The sequence below is a fragment of the Balaenoptera acutorostrata genome, chromosome 16 (genome assembly GCF_949987535.1).
Source record: "Balaenoptera acutorostrata chromosome 16, mBalAcu1.1, whole genome shotgun sequence".
Taxonomy (NCBI): domain Eukaryota; kingdom Metazoa; phylum Chordata; class Mammalia; order Artiodactyla; family Balaenopteridae; genus Balaenoptera; species Balaenoptera acutorostrata.
Window position 1 is genome coordinate 42,832,243 of NC_080079.1, and position 17,075 is coordinate 42,849,317.

At 35.9% G+C, this 17,075-nt stretch overlaps 1 protein-coding gene across 17 annotated transcripts in view; it reads right to left on the bottom strand.

Moving 5' to 3' along the window:
* PCDH15 (protocadherin related 15) overlaps positions 1-17,075 on the bottom strand; it is a 755,972-nt gene that overhangs the window by 268,671 nt on the left and 470,226 nt on the right. The window lies entirely within an intron of this gene.

Sequence of the window (17,075 nt, forward strand, 5' to 3'; positions counted from 1 at the left end):
TTTTCAGGAGTAACATTACCAGTAATGGGCCACATGGGCCACAAAACTATTATTTTATAGGATTCAGTGAGATGGATGCAGCAACTCTTCGCGGTGATATTCTTACCAAAAAAATTCATAACTTAAACCTATTCATGGAGAAGCATCAATGAACCCAAATTGAGGGAAATTGTACAAAATAAGTGTACTGTAATCTTCAAAAGCATCAAGGAAGGACTGTTTCAGATTAAGGAGAGTAAAGAGGCATGGCAACTAAAGGTCACCTGTGATCCTGGATTGGATCATTTTGCTATAAAGGACATTATTAGGGCAACTGGCAAAAGTTGAATGGAGTCAGAGGGTTAGATTGTAGTAAGGTATCAAAGTTACTCCCTAATTTTAATGGTTCTGTTGTGGTTATATATAAGAGACTATGCTTTTTTATAGAAATTAGAAATTGTGTTTGGTGGTCATAGGACATCATGCTGGTAACTTAGTCTCAAATGTTTTTGTACCATTCTTACATTTTTTTCTGTAAGTGTTTATTATTTTAAAAGAAAACTTAACATAAAATATACACATATTTATGACAATGGCAAAACACATATATGTGTATTATGTATGTAGTTTATGTGTGAATATGTAAACATGTGCATACACACATTTGTGCTTTATATAATTATATATGACCATGATATGATGGAAAAATATTGACACATACCAGTTAAAATGATTTATATGATGAGGAAGTGCTGGAGAGCTAACTGGGGGAAAGGAAACAGAGAATGGAAAGTAAAGCAAAAATAGAAAATATAAAAGAAAGCTGCCATAAAAAGAAATAATATAATGTGTGGATATGATTGCATTTATGAATATATACATATTAATTGTACAAATAAAACTAAACAAGGGAAAAGGAAGCATAAACATCTGGGGCATTTCCACTTGCTGTTTTTAGCACACCTTTGAATTTTTCTTCTTGATTCACAAAGGCGACTTCTATTCAAAATCACCCAGCACATGCTGGTTAAGTTAGGAGAATTGTAGTGGCAATCAAATTTTGCTGCTCTGTCTAACCATTAGTTTATCAAAATCAAAATTGAACTACTTTTATTTGGGGATAGGTTGTAGGGAATAAGTCTTTTGCAAACCGTACTTTTATTACTAAATAATTCTGCTTCTATCTCTGAAAGATGTTTCTTAATCTGGAATTTTTATTTTAACTTTTTTTCTTTTGTGTGAGTGAGGCAGGTGTGTAAGTGGAGAAGACTGCAGAAATGAAGACTTTTTCTTTCCTTTTTAAAACTGTTATGGGATTTTGTGAATCCATGTGAAATAGAAAATATTCAAAACTAAAACAGGAGATATTGAATTCTTCAGTTTTCTTAAGTAACTATTCTAATACAAATACTCTTTTTTTTTTTTAACCTAAAATAAATTGTTTTCTTAGCTCCAAATCAACCAATTCCTGGTAGTTAAGCATAGAATCACCATAGGCACTTCTCAACATCAATTGGATCTCCTGTTGTTTCTCCTAGAAAACTGACACCTATTAGCTGTTTACTGAGTATATCTCAGGAACACTGTTTTTGTTCCTTTCTATTTATCAAAATCTCAGGAAAATAACAGCATTTACATACTTAAGCCTTAATCAACAATAGCTGTTAGTATGTGAAGCAATAAACAGCTTCAAGGCATGCAATAAACTGAGGTTTATTAAAGAAACAGCACAGAGAATCATTTATTGCCAAGTTACTAAAGGTAATACTGATTACTGCTATTAAAATACCAGTAGCTTTCAAATAGTTGCCCAAGCAAGTATTCCACGTTCAAGCCCAGATTTCAAATTAGTCCTTTTTTAATTTAACTCTTAGGAAGAGCAGAATGGTTTACTTCTGGTTAATTAAAAAGAAAAACAAAAAATAAGAAACAGGGCTTCCCTGGTGGCGCAGTGGTTGAGAATCTGCCTGCCAATGCAGGGAACACGGGTTCGAGCCCTGGTCTGGGAAGATCCCACATGCCACGGAGCAACTGGGCCCGTGAGCCACAATTACTGAGCCTGCGCGTCTGGAGCCTGTGCTCCGCAACAAGAGAGGCCGCGATGGTGAGAGGCCCGCGCACCGCGATGAAGAGTGGTCCCCACTTGCCTCAACTGGAGAAAGCCCTCCTCGCACAGAAACGAAGACTCAACACAGTCATAAATAAATAAATAAATAAATAAATAAAAGAACGTGAATTTCTTTAAAAAAAAAAAAAAAGAAACAAAAAACCCCTTTTTATCAAGCAGGTTTAGAAATTGCAAACTTTTCTTTGGATCATACAAGAGTCTTCTGGTATGAAGTAAACGAAAATCACTTTCTACTACAGATATAAACTATCGTTTAAAAATTGTCTATAAGAAGCTGTTGATGAATGTAGGTCTTCACCATTTCTATAAAATACGATTAAAAGAGACCAAGGAGTATCAGTTGACTGTTACCTAGAAAACTAGAAAGTCCTCCATGGCTTTAAGAAAAGACATGATAGAAATAAGAGTAAAGATTAGAAATATAGCTGTAAATAGGGAAAAAAGATCAATTTGAAATGTCTCTTGCCCAGCTCTCCAAAATGTGGCTTTATTACTGCACTCAGTGGTTTTATGGTTGTCCATAAAATTCCATTAAAGATAAAGCTCTCATATTCTACTTTATTGCTTTGGTGACCATATTGCTCTAAGCCAGAGTTTCTCAGTTTTGGCAACCCTAAAATCTTGGGCTGGTTAATTCTGCATTACTCTGCCACTCACATCTTGGTTTAGAAAAGCATAGCAGTAAACCAATCATAAAGGCATAAAATTATTGGAACCAGCAAAAAAATCTCTGGAGGAAATGCTAAAATGAATCTTCTTGAAATTTGACCCTCCATTTCTAAATATATTCAAGCAGGTTTTTAAAAAAAATTATGTTTTAATGTTTTTGGAATTTCTAAGGGATGTATATTGCATTTCATTACTTCAGTATCTTTTCTTTCAGAAAACTCTTTATCCATTTATTCCCCTTTACCTCATCTTGAGGCTGCATTGCCCCAAATCCTCATTTCAGAATTAATCAAGAATAAGATTTTTTTTATCATCTCTATGCCCTAATTACAGACTGCCTGAAAATACAGTCTACACAGAGTTAAGCAATACAAAGAGGGGCAAAACTACCAGAGACTGTTGACACTTGTCTGAAACCTTGGTTCTAGCCTTTATTGAAATCAGATCCACCTGACATTCCACAGACTTTCACTGATTACATAGTATATATCCCAAGCACTGTTCTAGTTACTGAGGATACAACCGTGAATAAAAGAGTCTGTCATTGTGGACCTAATATAATATTTGGCACAGTTGACATAATAAATAAGTAAGAGTGCAAGTAGAGTGAAAGCAAATGGGGTAAAGTGGATATGAAGCACAGTGAGACGGTTATTGTTATTTTCTGTAAGGTGGTCAAGTAAGACCATTTTGCTAAGGGAGAATCAAGCGGAAACATACAGGAAGGGAAGAATGTGAATGTCTGGGAAAAGAGAACTTCAGACAGTGGAAACAGTAAGTGAATGGGCCCTGAGGCAGGAGTCAGGCAGTGTGCAAGGAGGTCAATGAGACCGGAATAGAATTGCTGAGAGGATGAAAAGTAGGAAATCAGGTCAGGTAGGTGTCACAGGGACATCGTCTTTTATCCTGGGTCATTTGGGAATCCATTGGATGATGTTCACAAAGCAGTGAAGCTATTTTAGGTAATTTTTCAAACAATTACTCTGTCTGTTGTGTGAGTAATAGACCAGAGAGGGGTGAGATTAAAGTCCAGTAGAAATCTATTGCAATAATCTCGGCAGAAGTTGATGGTGGCTAGTATCAGGAAGAAAGCGGTAAGAGTGAAAACAAATAGTGAAACTGGAGATATTTTGGAATTGACTGGAAATAAGAGAGGGCTATGGAGAAAGAGAAAAGTCAGAGATGACTTGAAGGGTTTTGGCCTGAGATTTTGGACAACTGAGGTTGCAATTTACTGAGAAGGAAAAATGAAAGAGCACCAGGTGTTGAGTAGAGACTACATTAATTTTGAGATGCTGTGATAACAGTATGATATGCCTCTCAAATCTCCCTTCAAAGAAAAAAGAAATTATTCCCCTACATGTTGGAAATGTTGCCTGCTGAGAAGCTTCAGTTGTCGGTCCTATTCAGAGAATACCTTTTCTTTTTCTTCTTTTATTTAATTGAAGTATAGTTGATTTGCAATGTTGTGTTAATTTCTGCTGTACAGCAAAGTGATTCCAATATATAGATACACACACACACACACACACACACACACACATATATACACACACATTCTTTTTTTATATTCTTTTCCAACAATGCCTTTTCTGAAGAGAGCTTCCTTGCCCAAGGTCAGATTGCTTTCTGAGGCAACCTATATCTGACTAATGTAAGTATATAAAAGGCCTACCTTTATATTAAGGACAATATCAGCTCTAGAGCTTTCCAGTGGGGTCAGTGGAAGTCTTTACTGGGACTGCACTGAAGCTCAACTTCTCCCTAAACCTAATTCTGCTTTCTTCCTCTCCTTTCCACAGGAGTTAATTCCAAACCAATAAACATCCTACAACTGAATCTTTATCTCAAAGTCTGCTTCTCTGGAAACTCAACCTAAGAGAGATTCTTATTTAATATCTAATATATATATATATTGATCTTATAGTTGGACATGGGTCTAGAGTTTTAGAGCAGTGAGCTAAGCTGGAGACATGAATTAGAATTTATGAGCATATAACAATTTAAACCCGTTAGAACAGATGAGATAACCTTAGGTGTGACTATAAATAGGAAAAGAGGCGGTTAGAAGTTTGAGCCCTGAGGCATGTCAACTTTTAAGAGTCAGGGTAATGAAGAGGAACCTTCAGAATAGACTGGGATACAGCAGCCAGGGAAGGTGGGGAAAAATCCCAGGAGACTGGTGTACTGGAAGTCAAATAAATAAGTTTTTAAATAAGAAAGGAATTATTAACTCTATCACATCTCATTGATGGATAGAGTAAGATGAGGAATTGATTTGACAATGGAATGAGCATTGAGACCACAAAAAGAGCCATATCAATGGACTGGTGTTATTAAAATTCTGGTTATAATGGGGTCAAGAGAGAATAGATAGAAAATGATGACGACTTTCTCCAGGCAAGTATGGATACCATATGTGAGAAGTTTCTGCAGGGAAGGGAAACACAGAAATGGGTAAGTGGCTAGAGTGGTTTATCAAGGACATTTTTTGTTGTTGCTTTGTCTTTAATTGGGAGCTACTGTATCAGATTTTCATGTTAGTGAAAATGATCAGATAGAGTAAGAGACTCTTACGATGCAGCAAGGTAAAAAGATGATTCTTGAGCAATATCCTTGAGCAGGCAAGCGTGGACATGATCTAGTGGAGTGCTTTCAGGTCAGCACAAAGGACACACACTTAAAAGGTGCTGTGTTGGGGCTTCCCTGGTGGCGCAGTGGTTGAGAATCTGCCTGCCAATGCAGGGGACACGGGTTCGAGCCCTGGTCTGGGAAGATCCCACATGCCGCGGAGCAACTAGGCCCGTGAGCCACAATTACTGAGCCTGCGCGTCTGGAGCCTGTGCTCCGCAACAAGAGAGGCCGCGATGGTGAGAGGCCCGCGCACCGCGATGAAGAGTGGTCCCCACTTGCCGCAACTAGAGAAAGCCCTCGCACAGAAACGAAGACTCAACACAGTCATAAATAAATAAATAAATAAATAAATAAATAAATAAATAAATAAAAGACTGTGAATTTCTTTAAAAAAAAAAAAAAAAAGGTGCTGTGTTTTTATTTTGCACTGGGCCTTGCAAACTGTAGCCGGTCCTACTCAAAGCATGGTCCATGGAGCAGTGTCATTCTGCAAAGTGCTTACTGGGGATCATGATGATACAAAAAAGGTAGAATAAATTTCTCCAGAGTAAAATTTAGAGTAGTTTAGAAAAGTTTTAAGTGATTTGCCCAGGTGATTTGCTATCTGTTGAATCTAATTAAAAAAAAAAAAAAAAGGCTGTATTCTTTGCTACTTGTATTTTTTTCATTTTTAAAATAATTTATTTAAATGCATCTCTCATTACAGAGGCTTTAGAAGCATTGATATAGGATGCAAGTGAAGGAAACGGTTTAGATAGGAAGAAGGAGTGTTCATTTTTAATTACAGGATTAAAAACAAAACATAGGAATACAGGTGCAAAGAGGTTGGTAGATGGGGTGATAAAAGGCTGTAAAAGTCTTCATCTAAGTGTTTGATGCAAATATGGAGCAGGAGAGGTGCCAAAATAAAGCTGTTCTCCTTGCCCGTGAATCTTTGCCTCCAGGCTGAATACAAACCACAGATCATCACCTGCATCCACCTGTCCCACCATCCACAGCACTTCTGCTTAATTAAGCTCAGTGATATCAGACAAGACTATTTCATCTTATTAATTTATTTTAGGTCCTTAATTACTTTCAAAAGAACTTGAGAATATGACTTTATTTCTTGCACCATAACAAGTTTTATAAGACACCAGTCCTCTTTGAGCAGAAAATAAGATAATTTTTACCTGTTTCCTAGGTACCCTACTTCCTGTTAGAGTGTAAGTCAGAGAAAGAAGTCAAGTCTAACTCCACTGAAAATATAAATTTAAGTCATAACCTAATCTCTTCTGGGGCAAAATCTCACATTTTTTTTTTATCATGCTTATTTCTTTCTTAAGCAAGGAAGGATCAAAGAAAAAATGATTTAGAAAATAGCTATTTAAATATATCAGACCTAGGATTCTCCTTCACCTAACCTCCTGACACTTCTCTGGCTTCATGCCTATGAGCATATTGTTGTCTATGGAAGATTTACATGAGGCTAAGTTATGCTTTGGGAAGAGAAAGATACATACGTGAATAGAGAATACCTAAAAAATGCATTTTCCTCACTTTTGGCAGCTTTGAATGCCTACAGATGAAAAATCATCCCTAGATAATAGACATACCATAGTGTCAAGGACATTAAACTTTTTTTTTGAAACTTAGACATATCAGAACATCTGCTTTAAAGGAGAAAAATTTACACTAGAAATCAGATTTAATTTTTGCAAAACATGGTTGCTTGGCATTGAGACACCTCTCGCTCTAAAATATATATTAACTATCTCCTATCTATTTATGTATGCTATCCTCCATATAAACTATAAATTATACTTTGGAATCAGGAAACCAATATCAGTGTTCAAAGTATTTCAACTTCTATGACATTATTCTTTTGAGATAATGTTAATGATGAAAGAGCCATCTGAAATCTAGTACAAGGAAAGATAAAAAAAAATGTATTTTCTACTATATGAAATGAAAATATAGGGGAAAATGAATGAGCTTTTTATTCCTCACACTTAGCAAAATCAGGGCAACCTATTAAATAGAATAAGTCATATATTATGAAATTGAAGGGGAAATAGTCATCTTTCAGTACAATCTCCAGTGTTAATCAATATAGTAACACATCAGTGTTCAAAGAAAACCTTCTTTGATGACAGAAGAGCAAATCTCCAGATAATGTATCCAAAGTGATCCTCATAATATAAATGACACTGCAAAATCTACAGCACAGGGCTTATGATTCATGCACATTTGGCTGCAACACATTCATGAATCATAAACTCCTGCATCATTTTCAAGGGAAAAATATATCCTATTTTACAAGAAATATTCATCAATAAAAGGAAAAAAAGAAGAAAAAACTCTCAAAACTTCTAGAACGTTTCAAAGATATCAGAAAAACAAATTAGCACCTGTTAACAGGACCTGTTAATGCAGAGGGATGGCTTGCATTTCATTCATACTGTTCTGGAAATGGGTCAATTCTGTAGCGAGATCAAGGCAGCATGAATTTTCCTTCAGGATGAAAAATACTAATTCTTTGAAGCATATAGTTTAAATTTTACAGCTTTTTGAAACTATTTTAAAAATGAGAAAAATGGATAAAGATGAAAAGAAAATGCATGTTGCAAGCTGACCAAAGCACCATCTTACACTTATATCCAAGTAGTTTCATTAGTAAAATGTATGTTTTTTTTCTCAGATGGTCAGAGGTGGCAACATCTTACTTTTTGGTCTGCTTCACACCACTTTCTACTGTTTTCCTACTATTTGTGTCTGAGCTGTTTTACCTGCTTTGCAGTCTTCAGGAAGGAGAAGCCAGGAAAAGTGGTTCAAGCTGCCAGAGCCAGTCAGCTCACTGATAAGTGGAACCAGAAGTTTAAAGCAGTGGTTAAATTAAGTTTTCCCAGTGTCAATGGACATTACATGTATAATATTTTCCTTCACTTTTGTAAAGAATCAAGAAGCAAAGAGAAGAAAATAAAATCAAGGCTGATCAAGCACACCTTAGAAAGAAAAGAATGATTAGCATTGTGGGTAGATCTACTCTGCTATTAAAGGGATTGTTTGTAAGTCTGCATACAACTGAAAGAAATAAATGAACTTCAATCTCTAGGAAAGGCGGAATAGAATAATGAATAACAGTATATAGCCTCTAGATCAGAAGAGATGGAATCCCCACTCAGCAACAGGGTTCTGCTTGACATTAGAAAAGTTACTGCTTTGTTGGGAGTATAAAAGATGAGGAAGCTTTCAAGTGCTTGGTGTAGTTCCTGCCTGATAGTAGCACTCAGTTAAAAGTAGATGTTGATGCTATTATTATTAATATTGATGTCTTAGCCATCTCTTGGGCTTTCTAAGTTTCACTTCGTTCTCAAACACAAGTGATCATTCCTTCTCAATGGAGGAACTAGTAAAATCATAAAGTAGGTGAATATATTCTTTTGATTGTATCTGTTACCAAAGCTGTTGCCCCAGAATCATACCCCTGCCCCTCTCTTGAATGGAAACCAATTGCTCTTATCTAAGTTTCAGGAGGAAGCTGCAAAGAGAAAAACAAGAACTGCTTAGAATCAGCTAGGCCCCAAATGGCAGAAGACTTGACTTTCAGTAGACTTTGAGTCTCATTGTAATATATTAGCATGGTAAATGACACACTCATCAGCGCCATGACAGTAGACAATTGCCATGACAATGACTGGAAGAGCCCATGCAAGGACTTAAAAGGAGTATTGCGTCAGTTCCAGGTCCAAACCACCACCCTGTTCTTGGATAAGTCATGAATATTCCTCCCACTCTTTCCATTTCCCTACCTTTTACCTCGACCCTCCAATATATATGGTGTCTCTGCTCAAATTGGCTTGAGAAATTGATTTGCAAACTAAGTTCCCCCTTCTCCATTCTTTGGCCATTGAATAAAGCTTGTGCTGTTCCAGTCTCAGCTTTGTTTTCTTTACTGGCTATGCCAATCTGATCAGAAAAAGAACCTCTCTGGCGAGACAAGGGTTCTCAGCTGGGCTAGGACCCCCAGCACCTGTGCAGGTGACAAGTTTGGTAACATATCCATTCCTCCACATTTGATATTTCACTTTTCTATCCATTATTCCAAGTGCTCAGTACCTTCTTGCTCACTTTTACAATCTTAAATCTTAAATCTTAGTATGAGTTAACTGAAAAACAAAAATGGCAATGTTCATTCCTCTTGGAGAATAGGAATAAAAATACTATTAGTTAAGAACTTTTTTTTTTTTTCATTTTAGGTACTGAGTTATGCAATTCACATGCTTACATGCTATCTCACTTAATCTTTGCTTCCCTACCCAAAAGACAACAACCTCCCCCGTTTCCCAAGCTCTTAAAATTCTGTTTTTTGATTATACCAAAGGATAAGTTAGTCCTTGTTATTTTATTTAATAAATATGCATTGACCTAATATATGTACTTATATATATGAACTATACCTTAATAACTAATGTTGCTTCTGTTTTCAACTAGCTAATGTGAGACCCGGAGCAGATAACAGAGAATGTTGACACAGTTTAAATAAATGATCCTTTATTTCAATTTAATATACTAAACTAACACTAAGTCTTAGGGGTGCAAAATATTTTTTACATTTTTTTTTCTTTTTTATACTGTATTTAAACATAATGGACTTTTTGTTAATTTGCTTGCTTGTTTTGTTTTTGAATGATACTCAATTGTGTATTACCAGGGTCAGAAACCTTTTTTTCCCTTAAGTCATTAAAATGCTTGTAGGCCACCTGTGGTCTCTTCATATTATTCTTTATTTTTTTGTTTTCCCGTTTCATTTTTATTTGTTTATATTTTATTAACAAACTTTTAAAAATATAAAAACCATTCTCAGTTTACCAGGCATACAAACATGCCACTTTGCCCAGAGGCTGTAGTTTGTCAATCTGTGCTCTACTATATCTGTTCTTTATTTTTGAAAAAAATCAAACACTGTCATCACTTCATTTATTTTTCTACCACTGCTCATTTTCAGAAATATGTCCATGTGTCAATAAAATAGAGAATTGGTAGAAAAAAAAAAGAGGGTAAGGAGAAGGACGTTTTAAATCAAGGAACAATTGCCAGCACTTATTTTCCTCTAATCCCAATCCTTCACCCTTACAGGAACACAATGTGTGCAAAGAGGGTCTTATCTTTACTCCATTTCCCATATATATGTTTGTTATCCATTTTGCAAAGTGTAGTTGAACTTTCCTTTGGTATGACCTTACCAGCAACAGGTGAATGGATCATTTGATTCAAACTTGTTCATAACTAAGATTTGTTCTCTATAGTCAGGCATAAGCTTACTGTGGATAAATGGATATTTTGATTATTTGTAGAAGTATGAAAGAAACTAGGTTTTCCATCTTGAATAAGCCATGTTAGAAGCAATGTCAAGGCCTTGAAAATAATACACTTTATCATTTTGCTCAGCTAGTAATGCAGGAGAGTATCACAACTAGGAATCTAGGAATGGAATGAGGCAGGTCCAGAGTTGATTGTTTTAAATGCCAAATGCTACAGGTTTGCACCTCCATGATATCTCCTAAATATATTTTTCCCCTGTTCTTTCATTGTAGGTGCAAAAGTTAAGACTTGCATGATCCTTATACTCAGATCAAAAAAGGAATCTCAACTTTTGGGTAACAAATTAACTGGTTTTATTTCTTCCAGGATGCTATAAAGCTATTGCATTGATCACCTCCATTTTTGGTGTGTAGCCGACTTCATCAATAATGTCTCAATTAAATCTATAACTCTTACTTAGCAAAACTGTCTCATTTTTATTTGTATGATGCATTCCTCTTTATTTTAAAACAAATTATGTTTCTCGGGACTTGGAGTGAGGAGAATGTGATCTTCTCACTCATTCATTTTTTTCTTCCTTTCAATATCACTCTGATGAGGAAATAGAAAGGTTAGAGAGGGAAATAAAAGAATCGCCTGTATTGGATTGCACCAAATTATTGTGGACTGGTGTCAACAGACTCCACTGTTAAGGGACATGGCCCCAAGCAGCCATCTTAGGAATTGGTCATACCTTGAGAAATTCTTCCATATCTTCTACAGAACACACAGTTGGTGGCTTCTTGCTGTATATCTTGGTGTACATGGCTTTTTTCTCCACATGCTGCAGTCCTCTTAGTTTTTATTTACACTTAAAAGCCTCAACTCTGAAATCTGTGGACCTAGGCAGGATCCATCTTACCTACAACGCTGGAAAAAGTCTTCAAAGGAGCAGTTCATGCCCTCTTGCTGACTGCCCACTCCATCGTGACAACTCTTTCCAATGCCCTTTCCCTTGTAAATGCACTGACTCAAGTCTAATCAGCCATTCAATTGTCAATCTCCCTTTCTTTCTTCTGGATTTTCTTCTCTTAGTCTAAGACTAGGAGAAACACTGAGTTATCAAACACTGGAGCACCAAAAAATTTATCCTCATCTACCTCTATGGTGAAGTTTTCCAAGACTGTTGGGGTATCTCCTACCTACCCTTGGAGAGTATTCTACCAAGAACCAAGAATTCTTTGAAGTAGAATCTGGGAATTTAATTTTTTTTTTTTTTTACTCAAATGTGCTTTATCCAGGTTATAATCTAAATTCTATTCTATATCCTCTATGTTAGAAAGGATAATAACAGTCAATTACTTTTTCCTTTAACTAGTTCTTCCTGAGACCATTATACTAAATCATATCTTCTCTCAACCTTTAGTATCTTTTACCCTCATATAACACCATAAAATTAACCTTCAGAAAACACAGAACTAATGTAATATAAAACATATCCACCCCCTAAAAAACGGGAAAAAAATAAAATTTAATAGTTTTTCTATAGCCTAACCCACAATATTGTGATATAGTAGATAGAGCTAAAACAAAAAAAAAACTACTCTGGCTCACAAATCTTGCTGTTTCTGAGTTGCAGTTTCCTCATTTGCCAGATAATGAAGATAATAATATCTAATAATATTGGCCTATTTATTAGGGTCAGGGTGATGGCTACAGGGGAGCAAAATTTGTCACTCCAGAGTGTGTCTCTTTGGCATGAGTATTAATTTAAGTTGATTACTTTTAAGGCCCAAAAAACTCAGGAAAAGCCTTTGACCTTCCCTCTAACTGCCTAAAAGAATGTAGATAGAGGACCTGTTCCAGGATGGAACCTACCCCCATCAATAACTATAGTATGAACTAGGTGTGTAGACAGGGACGAACATAGCAAAGTCTGTTAAAACTCCTCTCTGTGTCCCATTGTCTCTGCCTCATCCAGCAAACATTTATTTACCAAACATTTGCTCTTCCATATCCATGTGTATTGCCTTCCTCCTCTCTGAAGTCCCAAACCACTACCTCCAACATTTTCTTTTGTCATTAGTTGAAGACGGTATTTAAGATGAGGGTTTCAGCTATTTTGGTGAGTTACTCAGTTTTCCTGGGTCTCTTCCATGTATAAGTGTTATTAAAAATTTTTTTGATTCCCTCCCATTAATCTGTCTCATGTCAAATTAATTCTCAGACCAGCCAGAAGGAACTGGAATGGTAAAAGAAAATTTCTTCCTCTCCAACATGACCAAATGACATGATGCATTATACATATGTTGAAGAGATATAACTTTTTTAGCAGGTTAAGGTAACTGACTTTCAATAATGTAATCACAACTTATAAGCAAAAACTTAAAAATAAAAGCAAATAAATTATTGAGAAATACTATGGTAGAAAACAAGGACAATTAATAAGTTGAATTAAGAGAACTTATAAAACATTCTGATTTGTCAAATTCTACTGAATCAACCAAAATTTTTTGAATGTATGTTTTAGTTTGTTATTTAAAACAATAGATATGCACAGGATTTGGTATTTGGACAATTAACTTTTAACCTTCCATCTTTAAGAATGGACTATATGAAATATGCACAAATCAACTATTTCTAAAAAGATCGTTTATCAGTAAGCTGATTTTAAGGAGCATATATATTTTCTCTTTGTCCGGAAAGTGAACTAGGCAATACTCTGCAGTCGGGGTAGGGGTGAGGGTGATTAATAGATGGAGACTTCTGAATGTTGAACAATGGTTATCAGCCAAACCATAAAGTGTCCTCAGTGTGGAGAGAGTACCTGTCCCCTAACAGCTTGAGTAGGATAAAGAACAGAAAATGGAGAACTTGCAGGGATACTTCAGGTACACAGGCACAGTGGGTAAGCACATAAATGTTTAACCATAATGCTTAGGATTTTGTCCTTTCTTTACAACTTCTTAGCACAATGAGCTTGGAAAAAGAGCCGTTTACTTTTTGTGGCTCAGTTTCTGCATTTGTAAAGTTATGATGGTAATAACAATAGATCCAATTGCTTTGGGTTTTTATAAGAATTAAATAGGAAAACATGCGTGTTAAAGTATACATATTTATTTGTTTATTTATATATTTTAGTGTTCAAAATAAATATTTTGAAAATATTGGCAGTCCCTTCTTAGGGAAAATAAGACATCCCTGCCTCACTGAATTTTACCATGAACTTGTGGAATTATTTGCCTATGTGAAGATTATACATTCTTGACCTATTAACTCAAGTATCCATGTGAATTTCTTTGGCTATGGGGAGAAAATATATGGGTAGATATTACATGCATCACTCCTGGGTAGCAGCAAATAACTAGGTTTTGTTTTTTATTCTGCTGTGTTGTGTTCTGTTTTCCACAGCAAACGTTGCCCTCAGTCAAGAGATCAGTAAAATTCTAGACAGAGGCTGTTTCATCAGTCTGAGTTGTGGCATGTACAGTCACTGCCAACTAGTGATGGGCATAAAATGTGAAATTTGGCAACAAAAACCTAGCTATTTTAACTGATTCACAATTTAGTACTTAAAAGTGGAGTGTGCCGTAACAAACACCCAAAAAATAAATAGCAGTGACATCAAGAGAGAGGAAGGTGGCGACGAAACTGTTATTGGATGCTGTAAGGATGGGAAATCATGTTAGGCAGTAATGAATCATTTAGCAAAACTGCTGTTTGCAGTAATTTGGAAAGCAAAAGCTGTACGAAAGGAAGTCATGGCTCTTGACATCAGACTTAACCATGTAATTAGTGTCTGCGTCTAGTGGAAGGATTACACATGATTAACCCACTAGCAGCCTTGTGACTTGGTTTGGTGGATGAAATGTGGGCAGAAGGGTCCTGTGTCACTTCTGGGAGAAACATTATGAGAGGGCGTATGGTTTATTGTGCCTCTTTTTTCACTCTGTCAAAAGAACAACATTGCCACAGATAAAGGCTGAAGTTGAGTGAAAATGATGAACAGAGCTGGAACTGATTCATGACGGACATAACAGTGTGAATAGGAAATAAACTTTTCAGTTATAAATTGTTGAAATTTTGAGTGTGAGTGTGTGTGCATAATATAAACCTAGCTGTCCTTACCGAGACAATAAGGAAAGAACTTAAATAGGGCCTGCCCCATTAAGTTACACTTAAGTGTTATTATATAACTATTATTATCATATGAGTATGAGAATGATAGTGATGGTATAAGAAGATTCTGTATGTAAGAAAGGAGGATTATTCTAATGGTAATAGGGCTGAGTCAAACACTCAAAAGAGATTGTGAGCCATAAATTATAAGGGTAATCTGGATGGAAACAATGCTCTTGTAAGGATAAATAAAAAGCTGAGACTTATTGTATTTGGGTATAATACACAGTCCTATTTGGTAGCATTGGCTCATCTTTAGAGTGATGAAAAGTAGATCAAAATTTCAAGGGACAAAGATGCAGGAAGCTGTTGGAGTCAACACATTTTAGCGATTTAAATCTTGGAGGAAATTGGCTCCATATAGAGGGGTATTATGGTAAAAGTTTAACAACTGGCTCTGGACTGGAGGGTACTGATTTGTTGCATTTGCTAATTTCTGTGGCATAAATACACCCACCATGGCCAATTGCAAGCTAGCAATGTGACACAACTCAACACGAAGCTGGGGAGAAATGCACACAATTTGCTGTCACGATCTCAGTGCCCGCTCTGGCTCCAGCACACCAGTCTTACAGGCTTCACTGGCAGGTCAGAATTACAAAGGAGGAGCATGCTTAAGAGCAAGATCTGACCAACTCTGGGAGAAAACACCCACCTAATACTAACCCTGATCAGCATAAGTTCGAAAATTAAGAGTTCTGGGTAACATTTTCCTCCACTAAATGCCATCAATACAGCAGCCAGGCAAAACAGCCTTCACAGGCTGAGGAAAATCACAGCCTCCCAAACAACTTTTAGAGAGAATGAAAGGAAAATACCTACAAGGGGAAAGGAAGTGGGGGATGAACAAGGGTTATTCTCTGAAAAGAAACCACTTTGATCTCAGTCAAAACAGATTATTTTCAAGTCAGTCCACTGTTATCTTCGAAAACATATTTCCCCACAAATCTTGTCTTTCTAAATTGAGCTATGAGTCAGCAGTGGGTAGTACCGTGTGTGAAAAAGAGAGGATGTAGCCAGAAGTACCTCTCATGCATTCTGTTATTACAAGTCTTTGGAAGAGTAATTTGATGGAAGCTTTTCAACTTTTAGGTCACTAGTTTAAATTCAGTCTCAGTTGATCACTAGCAAAAGTGTATGGTTGGTGGCCTATGAAAAATTCCTTGATGGTGTCACCCTAGTTCTTTCTAATAGAGACTGCCACTGTAATTGGCACCCTTTATTTTGCTTCTACCAGAAGCACAAAGGGTGAATAGAAATGTCATTTCAAGTATTTTCTCAGATTTTGTACTAGAGAGATTTGAGATATGAAAAAGGCCAACTCCTTTTCACCTTTAACTCACAGGTAGAATTATTCTCCTATAATATGGTAGCTAGATATTTCTGGGATTTATTGAAACAAAACCTGAGCCATCTTACAGGTAAAATTATATCTTACTCATAGAAAGTTAAATTATACAAAGGCATATTTTTAAGAAATATTTAAACATAAAACATGTAAAATTTCTTGGCCTGAACTTACAAATCTAAGATTTAGTTTTCTTTTCTTCTTGTTTAAACAAAATAAATCCCCATATATGTAAAGAAGGATTTTCATTATTCCATAAAGGTACTTGTCTTCATATTTGGTTTTCCATATTTTATCATTTTCATGACTTAACTAAATGTTTTCTTCCTCCTAAAGAAACTATAGGTTTTTTTTCTTTTATTTTGTCCATTAAAATCCCCCAAATTTCCTTATTACTAATATGTCTACTTTCGTATAATTTTGTTTCCCATCTTTTAATAGTAAATGAACAACAAAAGCAAATTCTCTCTAGTTGCCTGGAAAAAAGCAACAAAATAAATACGAGAGCAGAGGCGAAGAGAAGTATCTGGTAATGTCAACCAAATTTTTGGCAGCCTCAGATAATGAGTGGGATATAATGGAATGAACCTTGTTTTGGAAATAATGATAATTCAATCAGCTGAGTTAGGCCTCATTTAATTTCTGTAAGGTTCACTTTCCACATCTAGATAATGAGGTTGATATGTTTCATTATTTTTTACATTCTTTCTAGTACAAACATTCTATGGAATCTTCACTTGTATATCATCAGGGTTTGAGTGAGAGGGTGTCTGTATTCAAATGGCATTGAGCAAGATGCCTCGTGTCACCTCATTTGATGGTAAAGATCGATGCTGGGATTTTCCTAAATCATCA